The sequence below is a fragment of the Macrosteles quadrilineatus genome, unplaced genomic scaffold, assembly GCF_028750875.1.
Source record: "Macrosteles quadrilineatus isolate MER2022 unplaced genomic scaffold, UCM_ALF_1.0 Scaffold_1__1_contigs__length_201487025, whole genome shotgun sequence".
In the NCBI taxonomy this organism is placed as follows: domain Eukaryota; kingdom Metazoa; phylum Arthropoda; class Insecta; order Hemiptera; family Cicadellidae; genus Macrosteles; species Macrosteles quadrilineatus.
Genome location: NW_026542594.1, coordinates 124801167 through 124819846, shown reverse-complemented (window position 1 = coordinate 124819846; position 18680 = coordinate 124801167). Strand labels below are relative to the sequence as shown.

General features: G+C 38.3%; 1 protein-coding gene across 1 annotated transcript in view; it reads right to left on the bottom strand.

The window, feature by feature from the left end:
- Window positions 1-18332, bottom strand: part of LOC128984369 (E3 ubiquitin-protein ligase Arkadia-like) — a 180996-nt gene extending 162664 nt beyond the window's left edge. Inside the window, exon 1 of the mRNA XM_054403687.1 lies at window positions 18209-18332. The gene's annotated coding sequence lies outside the window, so the exon portion shown is untranslated. The remainder of the gene's footprint in view (window positions 1-18208) is intronic.
- Window positions 18333-18680: the final 348 nt, after the last annotated feature.

Below are 18680 nucleotides of genomic sequence, written 5' to 3'. Positions count from 1 at the left end.
GCTGTGGACTAGAGGTTTAACTTGGGATACACCGCTCCCAACGGAATTTCATTCTCAGTGGAAGTTGTTTTATAATGAAATCCAATTCCTTCATCGAATATCTATACCTCGGTCACTTAATCTTGCAACAAGCTGCAAACTAGAACTACACGGATTTTGCGACGCCTCGGAATTAGGATATGCTGCAGTGACTTACATACGGTGTGAATTCCTAAACAAATCTACAGCTACAAAACTATTAATGGCGAAAAGCAGAGTTGCACCATTAAAAAAGATTACCATACCAAGATTAGAATTATGTGCAGCCCACTTACTGTCTCAATTGGTTACACACATTCGCTCTATATTTTCTGACGTATTCAACTCTCAAAACACATACTTATGGTCTGATTCTACAATAGCCCTGACATGGATACAAACCCCATCATATCGTTTGAAGACTTACGTAGCGAATCGTGTGTCTCAGATTCAAGAACTAGTACCAACGGAATCTTGGAAACATGTAAAATCAGAACACAACCCGGCAGATTGTGCCTCACGTGGTCTACCACTATCATCTCTAATCAATCATGAATCCTGGTGGCAAGGTCCCACCTGGCTTTGTTTCTCTGTCTCATGAACAATGGCCAACATCCAAATTAAATTTGATAAAATTAGATTCTTCTCATGAACTAAAACCAATCAATTTATCTAGTTGTGTGACTGTTCAAAAGTCTGAATTGCCAATCTTAACAAAATTCTCATCATGGATGTCACTCTTACGTGTCATAGCATTTGTATTGAGATTTGCAAATAATTGTAAAAATGCAATACGGCGCCAGGGTTCCTTGAGCACCCAAGAATTGAAAGCTGCTCGAAATAAGATATTTTACATGGTACAACAATCCACATTGCACAGTGACTTTTTCCTATTATCAAACCAGAAATCATGCTCAAAACGTCTCCATCGTCTAAAGCCGTTTATTGATTCAGAAAACTTGATAAGAGTGGGTGGCCGCATAAACCAAGCGCCAGTCTGTTACGACCTTCGTCATCCAGCCATATTACCAAAAAACCACCATGTGACACATATTCTAGTTGATTATTTTCACATTGTATACCTTCATGCAGGCCCGCAACTAGTTCAGTCTTTGATATCACAGCATGTTTGGATTCTTGGTGCCCGAAATGTTATAAGATCACGGATTTTCAAATGCATAATTTGTTTCAAATTACATCCAAGACCAATGACACCCCTCATGGGAGACTTACCTCCATGCCGCATAACTCCAGCAAAACCATTTTCGTCAACAGGAATCGACTACGGTGGACCGTTTAACCTGAAGATCACAAACCTAAGATTTATCAAACAAATAAAGGTGTATATTTGTATTTTTATTTGCATGGTAACCAAAGCAGTGCACGTTGAAGTAGTGCATGATTTGTCTACTCCTGCGTTCATCTCTGCATTGGTCAGATTTATTTCCCGACGTGGACGACGTGGACGTTGTAATCAAATTTACTCTGACTGTGGTTCCAATTTTATCGGAGCTAATATTGAACTGCAGAAAATAATTAAGAACCTCAAATCTAAAGAATCTCAAAATTCTATAACTAAGTTTTGTATCGAACATGATTTAAATTTTAATTTTAATCCTCCTGCTTCACCTCATCATGGTGGGTTATGGGAGTCAGCGATAAAAAGTGCTAAACACCATATCTATAGAGTAATTGGTTCTTCAGTCCTTACTTATCCGGAGTTTACTACGCTCACAACTAGAGTTGAAGCCATGTTAAATTCAAGACCATTATGTCCACTCTCTGCCGACCCCTCAGATTTATCAGCTCTTACTCCTGGGCATTTTCTAACTGGTGAACCTCTAGTATCAATACCGGAAGATGACATCTCAAATGTACCAGTAAATCGTTTGAAGCATTGGCAACTAAGTCAAGCATTCTTTCAGAACATATGGAAAAGATGGAAAAAAGAGTACTTTCACACAATGCAACAGCGAACAAAGTGGACAAAGTCAACAAAAAACTTGAAAATGGGTGATATGGTCATAATCCAATCTTCAATGCCAACGTTGCAGTGGCCCCTCGCAAGAGTAACGAAACTATTCCCCGGCAAGGATGGTATTGTACGAGTTGCAGAAGTAAAAACCGCAACAAGCTGTTATAGAAGGCCTGTAACTAAACTCTGTGTTTTACCCCTGGACTAACTAACTGTTGAAGTGAGGACACTTCAAGGCCGGGAGTATGTTAAGTTCTATCACCTAATAATTTTCTTTAGCCTTTATTTAGAACAGCTGATGTTTAAAAAATGATTCAAACTGTATAAATAAATATCATTCCTTTCTGTTCTTCTTGAAAACATGACTTATTTTATTTCTCTCTTAATATTTCATTTTTATTCACAAACACTCCACACTTATTACTCCTACCGCCAAGTGTCAGAGGCTCCGAGATTGTCAAGTGTGCTGCATCGGCATAAATTTTCATCGATTGGCATCTTATTTTTTGTGGCATGTTTTACTTGCTTTTTGCCTTTATTTCATCTTGGTGAAGATTTTGTCTGTTATGGAGTAAATTAAGAGCGCCCAGCACACCTTTTGGGGCCCGTGAGGAGTGCCTTGGACTTGCACATCAACCTAGGCGGAGAGGGTCTCCAATATCTTGGCTAACCTTGCTTAATGGCCGCCTCTCCGTCCTGCTTCGTCCCTCCTCCGGTGCTGTCCGCCCAGAACTGAATGTGACCGCCAACTTACCGCAAGTGTTAAACGATCGTTGTTACCTGTTTATATGTAGATTTATTTATTTAGTTATTTGAAAGATTCTTTATTAGGCCTACTTGTTATTGCCTTTTAAATTTTTTATATCAAACCAGCCTAGGCCTATATTCCTGTTATTGTTTTTTCAAATTTTATTTGAAAAGCCTTGTTAATTTTAAATAATTTTCAATTCATTCTATTTTTGGGGCCCCTAAATTTTCTATAGTTACCAGCTTAAAAATGCAGTATTAAGAAGAGATATTTAATATATTAGTTTTTTTTAAGTTGTTAATTTTGGTAAATTTTGATGATTAAATTCTTAACTTTTTCTGTTATAGTTGATGATTAAAAGAAATGACTGTAAGTTAGTAGGCTAGATGAGTAGCTAAATTATTTAAAGTTTATTGAGTGTTTCATGTATTATTGTTGATTATTGTTGTGCATTTAAATTGTTTATTACAGCTCGTTTCTCTCAAATGGCGTGTTGTTCTTGAACCTCCATCCATGGTTCTCACCTTGTTTGTTTTTTTTTTTATGGGCCGCTCCTCGGGCCTGCACATGGATTCACGCTTCCAAGTCGTTGGCCTGGGTGCAGGCACGAGGGCGCGGTTCAGGTGGTAGCAGAGCGTGGTTGGCTGGTTGCGTCCTGGGTGCCTTGTCGTGAACCTTGTGGTTTCGCGACTTGGATACTTAGAGATCCGATCACTGTCCACGTTCTGATTTGTTTTGGAAGGACCGAGGATGGATTGGTTTCTTGGAGAGTTCTGGCCTGGCAGTTTTGGGAAAAGGTCTTGTTGTTGTTGTAGTGGGGCGTAAACACACTTTATTCGGAGCTCGCCCTTTTGGCCGAGGCACCGGGTGGAATCGGTGGTAATGACTTGCATCCTTCGGGAGCAAGAGTGTCAAAAGCATGGTCTTTTCTCAAAACAAAAAAAAATGGTTTGTGTGTACACCCCATCACACAAGTGTTAGGTGTTGTCTAGTGTATGTATCGGTGTATGTCTGTGTGTGTGTACGTTCGTGGGTCATTTGTTGTTGTTTTTCTTGCGGTACATGCGGTATGAATGGGCAGGTTCTTCCTTTGGGCCCCATCAGGTGCGTAGGCATCAACTTCCAGAAGCCTTAGGAATTAAATTTCTGTGTTTTGTTTTGTAAAAATTTTGTTGTCCTTTGTTTTGAGTCAAGTACTGGTTGAGACTCGGTATGGCGTCAATTGTGCCAGAATATTTGAGGAAGCCGGAGCTGGTGTACGAGGTGCGGTCCCGGGGGGAGACTCCTGGAACTGATGTACGCACTTTGCGTACACAGTTCAGACAGATTGCTGGCATTCCTCAAGCTTGGGTTGAGTCTCTCAGTTTGAATGAGGAACTGGAGGCATGTAAAGAGAGGATGGAAGAGCTTAGTGGGGAAATTGATAGTTGGAGTAGTTTGCCTACGGGCTCAGCCAAGGGTTCAGCCATCACCCAGCTGACGCACTGGCGGAAGCGTCTAGTCTTGGTTTTAGGGCAACCTGAAATCCAGGACGAAGACAAGAGTTGGGTGGAGGCCAGAATCCTTGAGCTAGAAGGAATTTTGGAGAGTATTAGGGCAGGAAAGTCTGTCAAAGAGAAAGTTGAAATTTTCGAAGACAACCGTTCTTCGGAAATTTCAAACGAAGTTCAGGCAAAGTCTGTTGTTGATGTTGTGGCTCCAGTGGGTACCCCCCAGGCTCCGCCTACGCCGAGTACATTGCTCCAGTTGCCTGCAAATGTCACCCATCCCCCTCTCACACGTCCACCTTGGCTGCGGCTACGCTGAATGTCCAGTCCCCATCTCCATTTCCTTCTCAAGTCTATAGTTCCCCTTCCATCTCTAACTCCTTTGCCAAACTTCCCCATCCCCTTGCCTCTGTCCTGAGTGGTTTCCAGCCGGTGGATGGGTTAGATGTGAATGGTCTTTGTTTTTTTCCTGGAGAGTGTTTTGTGCATGCGTGAATACCCTGGCATGTCTGACGCAACTTTGATGGAACTCATTGCTCCATACTGTCTGAAACCGTTGGGGGACAGATTGCTTGATTGCTTGCGCAGAGGCGTCACTTTTGATGTTTTTCATAAAGACGTTTTGGAGCTGTTCATGCCCCGTCGGGTCATGGAAAAGCTGAAAGTTAAAAGAGTTTTTCGTCCTCAGCAGCCAGCCGAGTCTCTCAGCCAGTACGTGGGGGACATTCGTATGGTGGAAGGGGTCTTGCGTTTGGGGATCAGTGAGCTTGAGCTCATTGACATTGTGCTTCAGGGGTTGAAGCCTGAGGAACGCTCCCGTTTGGTTTTTGCGCCACGACCTTCATCTTTTGCGGATCTGGACAGATCTCGCGATTGACAGATCTCAATAATTGTGGAGATTTATTTTTGTGTGATGATTCTTTTATCACACTATTGAAAATACACTTAGTTTTTACGAGTAGGTTGTATTGTTTATTGTGCATTGAATGCCACACAGAACATTCCGCTTCATTATTCACTCAAACTTACTTACACCACTTGTATATTCGGGATAAAATACGCACCTAGGTGGAATACTCATCTCAATAACTGATATTGATAATAATTATAATGGATTTCACTTGGTTCTTAAACATTAACTGCGTAAATGCCAATCTAATTTACTATGTTTCAGTCTTTATTACACCCGTGCCTGGCTCGTATACAAGAGAAAATAGCTCCGACTGGTCTTATGAAACTTTGTTTGCTAAGATGAAATTATAATTTAAGTTACTAAATTAGCCTTTTACTTAACAATTTGGTAGGTTAAAGCGTGTTAAAAAACAGGTGCGAAGGTTTTTTAGTATATTATAAAACATTGATCCCTTAAATTACCCGTTTACTTACAGTACCTACTCATAAGACTCAACCAACTTTCCTAATCTTAGCATACTAACTCTTACATATATTTTGTTCATCATTCAAGTATTTCTTGGTAAAAATAACATTGAAATGCTTAATACAAACTCATCCATGCATTTTTATACAGTAACTCCAAACAAAGGGAACACATAGCAAGGCCTAGTATTACACAAATATTTCAATAGCCATTGTTACCGTCAAATTTTATATCATAAAACAAATAGTATATTTCTATACAAATTTTACTATTTAAGAAGTTTTTCCCACTTTGTGAAGTTTCTTAATAATGAGACATTGTATTCTACTGAGGATGGTTAGTGTTAAATGACCCAACAGTATTTTGAATTTTTAAATCACGAATTTTAAAGTGATCAATGGGATTTGCTTTTCCTAAAAAAATATGATCGATCCAATTTTTTCAAAACCACGCATAGGTCTATAGTATTATGGGTAATTTTTTTGAGCCGTCATAAGAGTCTTCATCAAATTAAATAATATGTATATAATTCGAATAAATTTTATTGTTTCCTCAAAATTCAAAATCAGAGTTTTTGCTAAAAAAATGTGTGTGAGTTTTGGAAAGCTCATTAAACATTCTTTTGTTTGCAGTACATTTATTTTACATATCAAGATAATTTTTGCAGTTATGTGCCACGCAGTATACAGGCATGTTGTCATATTAAACAGTTTTGAATTAAGTGATTAATTCAGCAATTAGACTAGTGAAATAGTGATGCGAAACACAGGCTAGGAGCATGTGTCCTATAGTACACTCTGCACCACAACACTGACTTGGGGTGGGGGGAGCTGAGTAGGGCCGGCTCGTTTCTAAGCGCCTAGCGCAGCTTGAGCCGGCATTCCACTTGTTGTAGTTCTATGGTTTGCTCTCAAGCTAAAAATGTCAGCGAAATTATTGTAAATACTGTCGTTGCTTCCACCTAAACTGATTAGGGGGTTATTTGAATTGCCAATTGAGGATGAATCAACTACTTCCATAAGGGTTGTGTTTGGTCGCACATATCCGAACGTATCCACTTTCCCTTTACTTATCTCGTTTATCTTAGGTGCCAGCATTTTTCCCTGGCTATCAGAACATAGTGTAAGTTTCATGTTAGGGATAACATATTCTACTTCCCTTTTTTTTTGTGTTTCTATTTGTACTCCTACTTGAATTTGTTAGTGTAAACCTTACTTTGGGTGTAAACGTTTCCTCTATTGTCTCTTGAGTTTAGCTGTGAAACTGGCACGCTGTTTTGATCCAAGTTCTCCAAAATTTGAAATTGGTTGCTAGTATTTAAGGAGTATTCAGGAGGTCTGTTTTGTGTATTTCCCAATTTTTGGTTGGATCTATTATTTTTAACTTGTGTCCACTTACTGTTAACATTGGCGTTATTACTGTTTGGTAATATAGCATTATTATAACAAACTTGTTTCGGCAGATTTCCTTCAGCAATTGTTAGTTCAACATTTGGCAACTTCTCAGTACTTTGATTAAATATCAATGATCTTATCACTGAAGACTGCAGTTTCCTATACTGGTTGTTGTAAGTTAAGTATGCAAGCAGAGCTCTCTTGAGAATTATTTTGTGTTCTTGCATTCTGAAGCTGTTAAAAGATCGAGCCTCCTGCTCATCTAAACTACCACTTCTTATTTCTTTGAGCAACCAATCTACTGCCAATATCACATACACTCCGCAGTCCACTCCGTTGTTTTGCTGTGGACTATTTACTACATTTAATGTTGGTTCTTTCTGACTAATAAAGCCTGATACTTTATTTAGAATCTTCTTTGCTGAAGGAAGATTCATCTGGTTCATCGAATCAAAATAGTTGAAAACATTGGATCTTTTTGTATAGGAATAGCAAACTCCAGTGCTTACCAGATCCTTCACTGCCTGCTTCGGCATCATTGACAGGTATAAAGATATGAGATTTCTCACTTAAACCAAGGGGAGTGAGTATGAAATCGACATCCTCTAAGCATTTTATGGCCTGACCAACAACCGGGCTTATCAGAGCTATCTTTGGATCAGCAATATCAATGCTCAGTAACTGAAAGTAATTATAAATCATGTCATCTAACAGGAAACAACCATTACTCAAGGCTTCTATACATATGCCCAGGTTAGTGTTATCGGTATGTGGGTTTGTATTACTGTTGGCCTAATTGATATCACCCATACTCAAAAGAACCTTATTTGTGGAATCAAAATTATTGATAATATGCGTATCAATTGAGGGTAATAAGTGGTTTCCCCTTTCAACCATCGAGTCTTCATTATTGGTAGCTGTGCTGTTGTCAGTTAGAGTAGAGCTAGGACTAAAGGTTTTAGGTGTGTCACAGGGTATATTCGAGTCTTTGTTGGAGTTTTCCATTATTTTAGGTGGATGGAAACTAGGCTACTTGTATTAACTAAATCTTTTGCAGGGAATTCCTCATCATTTTTCTCTTCCTTGGAACTAATATCAGCATCGCCTCGCTTTTTGGTTGAGAAATTGAAGTCTTTAATTTTCCAATCTAGTTTATTTTCTATTATATAATTCGAGAGTTCTTTCTTCGATCTGAAAGTTTTCCCTCGGGGAGATATTACATATATAGCCTATCAATTTTCCCTTATGTTGACCTGATTTCCGTATTACTTCTTTTCTCTGCCATCCCTTATAGTCCTGGACCTGACTAGGGTCCTGTGTGCGTGTCGTGTATAGAGAATTTTGCTTTTGCATTTCAATATAGGTGTCTTAGGAAGTGTTTTCCACTCGGGTGTCAAGTTTGCACCTGGTACGTTTTTGAGCTATGACGTCATCAAGATGGCGGCTCGGCAACTTTTAAATGTTTATATTTCGCAAACCGTTTAACGGATCGGGATGATTCTTTTTTTGTTTGAAAGATATTTTTAGAAACTATCTTTTTTGTATTTACACATTTGTTGTAAACTTAATATTCACCGCACAATATTAAAAAACGTCGTTTTTATTGTTATTACATTTATTGTTTTGCTTATAACTTCTTAACCGCTAATAAAATCAAATACCACCCGTTCCAAAAGTTGCAGATAATTCTATACCCTTTCCAATGATACCAAACAATATGTGATTAGACCTAAAAATAAAGCAAAGAGATTGAATAAACCGTAAAAAAACACTGAAAGTGGTGTACGGTCCGGGAAAGATTTAGTCCTGGACATGACTAGGGTTCTGTGTGCATGTTGTGTATAGAGAATTTTGCTTTTGCATTTCAATATAGGTGTCTTAGGAAGTGTTTTCCACTCGGGTGTCAAGTCCGCGCCTGTTTCGTTTTCCAGCTATGACGTCATCAAAATGGCGGCTAGGGCAATTTTTAAATGCGTATATTTCGCATACAGTTTAACGGATCGGGATGATTCTTTTTTTGTTTGAAAGATAATTTTACAGGAAATGTTTTTTGTATTTACACTTTTGTTGTCAACTTAATATTTATCTCACAATATTATCTCTTGAAGTTTGTTTACATTGCGTTGACTTGACCTGCCTCAACCTCCTAGGACCTATTACTTATTACTATCAACCCAAAAAAGAGCTTCAAATATGTAAATATATTTTACTATAATCAAGAACATAAAAAAAAATAATTCTGTTATTAGAATTTCATTTTCAATTTTACTAAAACAAAACAACTAAAATTGATCTGATTTGATTTCTGAAAATACTAAATGATATTAAGCTGAAATTGTCTGTTATAAGCCTACTGATTATTTACATGCACATATATCAAATGAAATTTGTATCTAAACATAATAACTCTGAATTTTAAAAGTTTCAGTACATAAATAGTAAAATGAATAGTTTGAATGGTGCTGATATACCTAATAGTCCAGGACCTGACTAGGGTTCCGTGTGCATGTCGTGTATACTGTCCGCGAGAGTAAAGAAGTCCCTTGAGCCAGAGCGATACGCAGCTATGTTTGGAGGGTATCGCGCACTATTTGCAGGCGCTAAGCATCTGGGCGCCTCGCCTCGATGTCTGTCTGTAAACAACTGTTGTAAACATAATTACTCAGATCTTTGTTTTGGTAAGTGGATTATCATCATGTGGTCACGTTATTTGATTCATTGCTGTCTCGTGTGTTCGCGTAGTGAGTTCTGTTTTGTTTTGGACGGTCCTTATTGCTATGGATAACGTGGTGCTACTATACATATTGGAGAGAGGGATTTAATTAGACGGGTGATCGAGTGTTGTGACAACGAATGTAAAGACAAAAATTTATTAGTGCCGATAGAAAAGACAACAGCACGTGCCGCAAACAATTGTAAAGTGCCAGAAAAAACTATTAAACGAATTAGAAAAGACGGCAAACAAACCCCGGATGAAAAACTCTGTACACCCGGGAAAAAACGCAAGAAGGCTGACCACCATAAAGTACAAATAGATTTACAAATAGATATAGGTGTGTTTGTAGATGAAATACGCGATTTTTACAAGAACAAAAAAATTGTCCCTACATGTAAAAAAACTAATACCTGTTTTGAGAGAAAGAATTCATTTTAAATGGAGCGAATGGGCACTTCGGCGTCTCTTAATAGATATGGGGTTCAAGTGGAAGACATTTTGTCCTAAAAGAAAATGTTTGATTGAAAGGCCTGACATCGTTAATTGGAGGTTTAAGTATTTGCGAGGGGTGAGAAAGCTAAGGGACAAACAAAAGGAAAATTTTCTATCTGGATGAAACTTGGATAGACAGTAATTTAACTTTCCAGAAATGTTGGCAAAGTATAGACGTCAATGGCGTGTTACCTGATATGAACACGTCAAACCGCGTGATTGTCGTAGATATTGGGTCAAACAAAGGGATTTTGCTTGTTTTCTTGATTTTTTGCTTAGGTTAATGGTAATAGGATTAATAACTTTAATAATAAGATGTTTATTGCGATGAATGCTATTGAAACTGCTGTACTCGTGTACTTATATTATGTACCGGTAATATGCATTCACCATAAGTATATATTCATGGATCAACTGATTATTTGGGATTAATGCTTTCAATCTCGGATTTAAAAAGGATTTTATTGTATTGTATTTAATTGGTATTGTCACATTTAACTAAACAAAAATTATAAAGTAGAAAGGTTATTAATTTGCCTTAGTAACACTAGAAAATGGGTTTTCTTCGATTGTATGACTATGCAAAAAAATATTATGACATAGATTAGATTTATAAAATCATACAGATATTAAATACAAAAATTAAGCCTTAAAACTAGCAGAGCAGCGCAAAGACGCCTCTACAGTAATTGTCGTGCGAAACGTTCAAGCGTAACGCCTTCAAACTACGAAGGCCGGAGCTCAGGGGACTTCTTTACTCTCGCGGACAGTAGAGATTTTTCTTTTGCATTTCAATATAGGTGTCTTAGGAAGTGTTTTCCACTCGGGTGTCAAGTTCGCACCTGGTACGTTTTCGAGCTATGACGTCATCAAGATGGCGGCTCGGCAATTTTTAAATGCGTATATTTCGCAAACCGTTAAACGGATCGGGATGATTCTTTTTTTGTTTGAAAGATATTTTTACAAACTATCTTCTTTGTATTTACTCATTTGTTGTAAACTTAATATTCACCACACAAAATTGAAAAACGTAGTTTTTATTGTTATTATATTTATTGTTTTGCTTATAACTTCTTAACCGCTGATAAAATCAAATACCACCCGTTGCAAAAGTTGCAGATAATTTTATACCCTTTCCAATGATACCAAACAATATGTGATTAGACCTAAAAATAAAGCAAAGAGATTGAATAAACCGTAAAAAAACACTGAAAGTGGTGTACGGTCCAGGAAAGCATTTAGTCCTGGACATGACTAGGGTTCTGTGTGCGTGTCGTGTATAGAGAATTTTGCTTTTGCATTTCAATATAGGTGTCTTAGGAAGTGTTTTCCACTCGGGTGTCAAGTCCGCGCCTGTTTCATTTTCCAGCTATGACATCATCAAAATGGCGGCTAGGGAAATTTTTAAATGCGTATATTTCGCATACCGTTTAACGGATCGGGATGATTCTTTTTTTGTTTGAAAGATAATTTTACAGGAAATGTTTTTTGTATTTACACTTTTGTTGTCAACTTAATATTTATCTCACAATATTAAAAAACGTGGTTTTTAATATCATTGTTCTTGAACTTTTCCTCATAACTTGTTAAACGCTTATAGAATGAAATAACTACCCATTACAAAAGTTGTAGATAATTTTATGCCCTTTCCAACGATACCAAACAATTAATGTTTGAAACTAAAATTAAAGCCAAGAGATTAAATAAACCGTTAACAAACACTTAACATGGTAGAAAGTCCGGAAAATATTGCGGCTGGAACAATTCTTTAAATGCGTATATTTCGCATACTGGTTAATAAATTAAAAATAAATATCATCAGCATTGCCACTGGTCAAATTAAATTGTACATCAAGGATATTTTTTGAGAACTGTGCCATTGATTGCTCATTAAAAATCCTTTTGTTTACAGTATTAGACTTTCCTTTCTTTTTACAGAAACACAGTTCCAACATCAAACAATTGTGGTCAGAAAAACTTAAGTCTAAATTCAGAACATTTGATACATCACACACTATATTAGTTGCTATATTATCTATACACGTTTTGCTCTTGTTTGTTATTCTAGTTGGGCTTTTAAAATTAAATTGAAATCCATAACTTTCTACAATTTCTATGAATTTATTGGATATGGTGTCATTTTTTAGAATGTCAATATTGAAATCAGCGGCAATAATAATTTTTTTAGTTAAAAAAGAATGGGGGCCACTATGGAGAGGATAGTCAAGTTCCTTTACACGGCTCTCACATTGCGCCCACTGCGGGATTTCGGAGGGGTGGATGACATACCACTTTTCAGTCTTGGAGAGATGGAGGCGGCCCGCCTGCCTAGTCGAAGGAGTTTTCCCCTCGTGCTGGAAAACAGCTACGCTTGTGCTTGTTGGGAAGGAGAAGGGAGACCCAGACCTGCCATCCTCTTACAGACCTCTGTGTATGTTGGATACGGCTGGCAAAGTCCTCGAGAAGTTGATCCGTTCCCGGCTGAATTCAGCCGTGGTCGCTGCGGGGGACCTGTCCCCTCGCCGGTATGGATTCAGGATGGGGCGATCTACGGTTGACGCTGTTGAGGAGGTGAAGCAAGCAGTGATGAGAGCTGAGGATTTTAACCACTACTAGGGTTGTGCTGCTCGTAACACTCGATGTGCGAAACGCATTTAATTCCGCGAAGTGGTGCGATATGCTTGATGCTTTGGAGAACACCTTCCACGTTCCGTCATACCTCATGCGTATCATAGAGGATTATCACCGGTTCCGCATCCTCATGTATGACACTACAGAAGGCCCACGGACGATGAGTGTCACTTCCGGTGCTGCCCAAGGTTCCATACTCGGCCCAGACCTCTGGAATGTCGAGTATGACAGCTTCCTGAGGTCTGAAATGCCTGAGGAAACTGTTTTGGTTAGGTACGCAGACGACGTTGCAGTTTTGATAGCTGCACATAGCGTTGAGCTGTCTCAGCTAAAGCTGAACCGAGTTATGCGTACCATAAACGCATGGATGGCAGACCATGGTCTCTCGCTTGCTTTGAGCAAAACTGAGATCGTGATATTAACAAAAAAACGGATCGACACCATCGTGCCGTTGAGGGTAGGGGCCGTCGAAGTCCAGACCGTTCGTTCTGCCAAGTACCTTGGGGTTATGGTGGACGGCCAGCTTAGCTGGCGGTATCTGATTTTCCGTACGGCGGACAAGGCCGCTAGGGTGGTTTCCTCTCTTAGCCGGTTGATGGCCAATGTCGGAGGGCCTTGGTCCAGCCGTAGAAGGCTGTTAATGTCTTCTGTCCAGTCCGTACTCTTGTACGGTGCAGAGGTGTGGGCAGACGCTCTCAATAAGGAGGTATATAGGATGCGGCTCGCCAGAGTGCAGCGTCAGGCAGCACTAAGAGTTGCATCCGCCTACCGAACAGAGTCCGAACCCGCCGTCCTGGTGGTTGCTGGAGTCATCCCCGTCAAACTTTTGGCGGGGGAGAGAAAGGCAATTTATCAGCACCGTGGGGAGGACCAGGCACGAACAGAATAACGCACCCGCACCTACCAGCTGTGGCAGGAGAGCTGGGAACGGGAGACTCGGGGACGCTGGACCAGGCGACTGATACAGCAAGTCCAACCTTGGGTTAATCGGCGGTGCGGAGAGGTGGACTCTACCTCACCCAATTTCTGACGGGTCATGGCTTTTTCCGGTCGTACCTGTTCAGGATGGGCAAAGCCGTGTCACCCGATTGCATATACTGCCCAGGCATTCCCGATGACGTGGAACATACTATTTTCCACTGCCAGCGTTGGGAAAGGCCCCGCCTGGAGGCTCAACAGTTAGTAAGACTGCTGTCAGTGGTCACGGTCATACCGATGATGACAGAGGGTGAGGACAGTTTGACCTGTGTGTCACATTACATCCAGGGTATTCTCCGCGCCAAGAAGTTCGACCTTGACCGGGATGCAGTGTAGGTCATAAAGTATCTAAATGCCAAAAACTGTGAGAGCCCTGAGGGCTTAGGTCACATGTTGGCCTGACTTGAAGAATTGTGACAAACAATTCCAGGTCTGTGTCCAACAGAGTAGAGGGGTTTTTTTAGTGAGTCGTCTGTGTTAGATTCGGGAGTCTTACACAACAGGCTGGCTACCTGTGTGCGTAAAAGCATTTTCACTCCTCTCCTTTGAAAAAAAAAACCATTAGCTATAGTCTAATACCTGTTAGCTTACTGTACTCATACATTTTAGCAAAACTCGTGTACCTAATATTATTTACCTACAGCCGATTTTTAAAGTAGACGTTTCAGTTCAGTTAACTTAGAATTGAAAAGTTTCTCATAACAGAATTGTTTACTTTCATAACAGCATATCTTAGTTTTACTTATATAACAACACAGGCCAATAACGGACCAATGAGGTTCAAGGATTGAGAGAGAAGAAGTAAAATTGTAATGATTCGAACTTGAACTAATCAGCCGTTCAAGCCAATTTAATTGTTGAGTGGTGCAATTTTTGTGTTTGGTACAATGTTTTGTCTCATCACTGCCAGTGGCAATGGGAGGTTATAAACAAAAACATAACCTCTCTTAGAAGTTATGAGTACTGATTTTTAGCCTAATTAAAACACTGTCCTAGGTAAAGTAGTGTACAGGCAACTCGCTTAAATTGTGTTAACGACACTCGAAATTTAGAAGTTTTTAAAGCACTTGCCAAAGCATATACTAGCGGTTAATACACACATTTAGGGATGTCCTAATGACCACCTTCAATTTTCTAACTTACTCATGACGTTAACAGTTATCTTTACGCATTTGTTACGTAAACTAGGCTACTATTTATAAAAAACCAAAACCAATGCACTAGCATGTTAGTAATAATATCAGGTAACATAACTTAATGGTAAAAGTTAGGCTATTTTATTTTATTTTGTCATTTCAATCCACAGAGTTTGAAGAAAAACTTAGCCGGCCAAAGTAAGTTAAACTTACGCCTAATATAAGTTTAAGTTAGGCCTAGAAGTTATGTTTATTTTCTGTAACATCCGTTAAGTACCGCAGTTAGGGACTATTCCAGAAAAAGTTAACTTAAATGAATTTGCAAGAATAAAAAGGATTTACTTAGGCGTAAGTTAGGCTATAACTTATACAGTGTGTAAATTAAGTATTGAAACAAATATGTATTTTTTAACCGAAATAGATAGAAATATTCTGTTTTTGGCGTTGATTGTTAACAAAGGCTCCGTAATTTTTTACATCAAAAATAGTTTTTACCCCCCTAACAGGGTAGGGGTAGGGGGTGACTTATTTTTTTCGACTTATTTTTTTCAAATAGCAACCCCCTCATTTTGAAGGTTTTGTCAAAAGAAACACAATGACGCGAACCCGAGGTGGATATCTCACCCCTAGCCAAAATGGCAGGTAATCCAAAATTTGATTTACTGTATGTGAAAAAGCACCAATTTCACAAATATGGAAACAAATTTGTATTTTTAAAACCGAAATAGATAGAAATATTCTGTTTGTGGAATTGATTGTTGACATAGGTTCCGTAATTTTTTACTTCAACAATATTTTTAAACCCCTTTAACAGGGTAGGGGGTGGGGGTGATTTATCTTTTTAAATAACAACCTCTATTGAGTGACCCCTCATTTTGAAAGGGTTTATCAAAAGAAATACAATGGCACAAATCCTAGGTAGATATTTCATCCCTAGCCTAAATGGCGGGTATTCCAAATTAGATTTATGTGAAAAAACACCCATATTGGAATACCTGCCTGCCATTTTGGCTACAGGGGGGAGATATTCACCTCGGGTTTGCGTCATTGTGTTTCCTTTGAAAAATGAGGTGTCACTCAATAGGGGTTGCTATTTTTAAAAAATAAGTCACCCCCTACCCACTACCCTGTTAGGGGGTAAAAAAATTTTCTTTTTGTGTAAAAATTGCAGAACCTTTGTTAAGAATCAATGACTTAAACAGAATATTTCTATCTATTTCGGTTTAAAAAATACAGATTTGTTTCAATACTTAATTTACACACTGTATCTTATTATATTCATAGAGGATACGCGTCCGGTAACCGGACGTGGATAAGGCGTCCGGCAAAGACGTCACTGGGTTGTGGGAGCCTGGAACGCCATTACCACAACGATACAATGAACAGCCATCAGTGTTAGTGGTGTACCGGTAGTGGATAAGGTGCTCGGCTGATTTACAAGAGGTCCAGGGTTTGAATCTCATTGGTGACTTTAACTTTTTGTCGATGATTTTGCTTTGAACACTATTTCTTCTTAACTGTACCTACATCTTTTGTTAGAATTTTTGGCATTATAATTTTTTTATATGGACAGAATTTAACATTCATTCGATTTTTCCATTATCAGCAAGTTTAGTTGGTTAGGCTAGGTTATGACAGTAATTGCCAGACGTCTAATCCTCCGGTTACCGGACGCGTATCCTCTGCCTATCAGTTTAGTTTCACCCATAAATAATATGCTTGAGGTTTTAACTTAAATAGGCCTTTAAATTTTTGGTTGTTTTGACTATTTTAGCGGAAGTTAGGCTATGAATCTAACACTACAGTGGTAACTTAGTTAATATGGAATGCCTCCTAGTCGCAATATTGCAATGTCACTCCCAAGTCCTTGCTCTTAATAACGACTAACTTAAGGTAAACATAGCCTATTAAATACCGCACACCCACCAAATACCGGACTCGTCGAGTTTCGTCTCAAATAATAAGCATATGCTTCATCTGATCAACACCAACTTAAGATAAATGCATTTGTTGGCTTTTAATTTGTCTGCAGACAAATGAGTTTGTAGATCGTCATTGGCCACTAGATCCAGTGAGCCGTGATTGGTCATGCTGTACACAGTTTTCGCAAATTTCTAAAATCTCTTGTCCGTTTCCTTAAGAAAACAGTTGAGTTTCTTAAGGCTTTAATAACTATACCTGCCAATTTGTGATAAAGTACAATTGTTAATATGATTATTTAAATATTTTTCTGTCATTGTTCAAAAATGTGCAAGCTTGCATTAGGCTACTTACTTAAATATCGTTATTTCATTATGTGTTACACCTACTACCGAATTTAATTGTGCAAAAACAGTCTGGAAGTTGCATAAATTAATGAGTTCATTTTAACCTAACCTTTACCTTCCTAATCTAACCTCACTTCAAAACACTTGATACAGTCACGAATCCGCATAAAACCCGACCTACCTTCCTCACATGCCTAAATAAGAACTGATTATTTGGTTCCAAAAATCAAAAGGAATTGTTTTGATTTCATTCTGCATTAACTTAGAACAAGTAGCCTATAAACAGTTGTTTGCTCTTTTACTCAGTCCTCCTCACTCCTCACTAAGTCAGTACAGACCCGTCCAGTCCAGACCACGCCATATTACCATTACCTTCAATACCGCTCAATTATTCTTAGATTCGTAATCCTAACCTTCGTTTTACGGCCACTACGGCAACTAAGAAATCTCTCCGACAAAAACTGTTTCATTTTTGGATTCAGCGTTAAAAATACTGTAAGTAGACATATAAAAATTACATCATATCCCAATGTAAATACAGTAAATATTTGCCCCCTACCCAATAATATGACTGACAGTTGGAGGGTTAAGTTAAAAAATGGCAACAAACAACTTGACTTAAAACGACGTAAATAATTCATTTCGACAACATGAAAAACAGATTAGGCAAGACTGTCAGCTGTTAAGTCCTCAACTAATAGGCCTAGGTGTAGGTGACAACATTCAAGGCCCAGTTATCTTTGGCAATAAATTACGTTAATAACAATTTTAAGATAAAAGCATCAAAGAAAACCTTTCTAGGACTATTTATTTTGTTGCTCTGCTTTACATTAATATCACATAATAATCTGAGTGATTTTGGATCACTACATTTTGCGAAAACATCAAGGCGGACCAATAAGATAAGGAAATAACTGTTTCCTTAAATTCACACTCCTAATACATTTCCTTGAAACTATTGATTAATTAATATGAATGAATGTATTACCTGCAAATTGACTTGTAAAGCGATGCCCATTACAAGGTAATAGTATGGGGAGGATAATTGAAGCAAACGAATTAATTAATACGAAAACTTTCAATACAATACTACACTACTCCATCTTGAAATCTTGAAGTTGAACACTTAATACTTACCAGCAGTGTTGCCACCGCGTTGTTGCGATTTTACCCTAAAGGCGGGCTAAAATTACCCTAAATTACCCTAAATCTACTTTGAGTTACCCTAAAAATTACCCTAAATGTTAATATTTGCGTTTAATGCTATAAAACATTGTTAAAATCATATAAATCTTACATAAGGTGGTTAATTATACTAAATGAAGTTCCAATATCAATCAATTTTACGTCAAATTATTCTCGATTCTAAAACACCATTCGAAAGAAGAACAAAATGCTGATATTGATCAGCTCTATCGACTATCGTATAACGAAAAATATCGAATCAAGAATTATCGTAT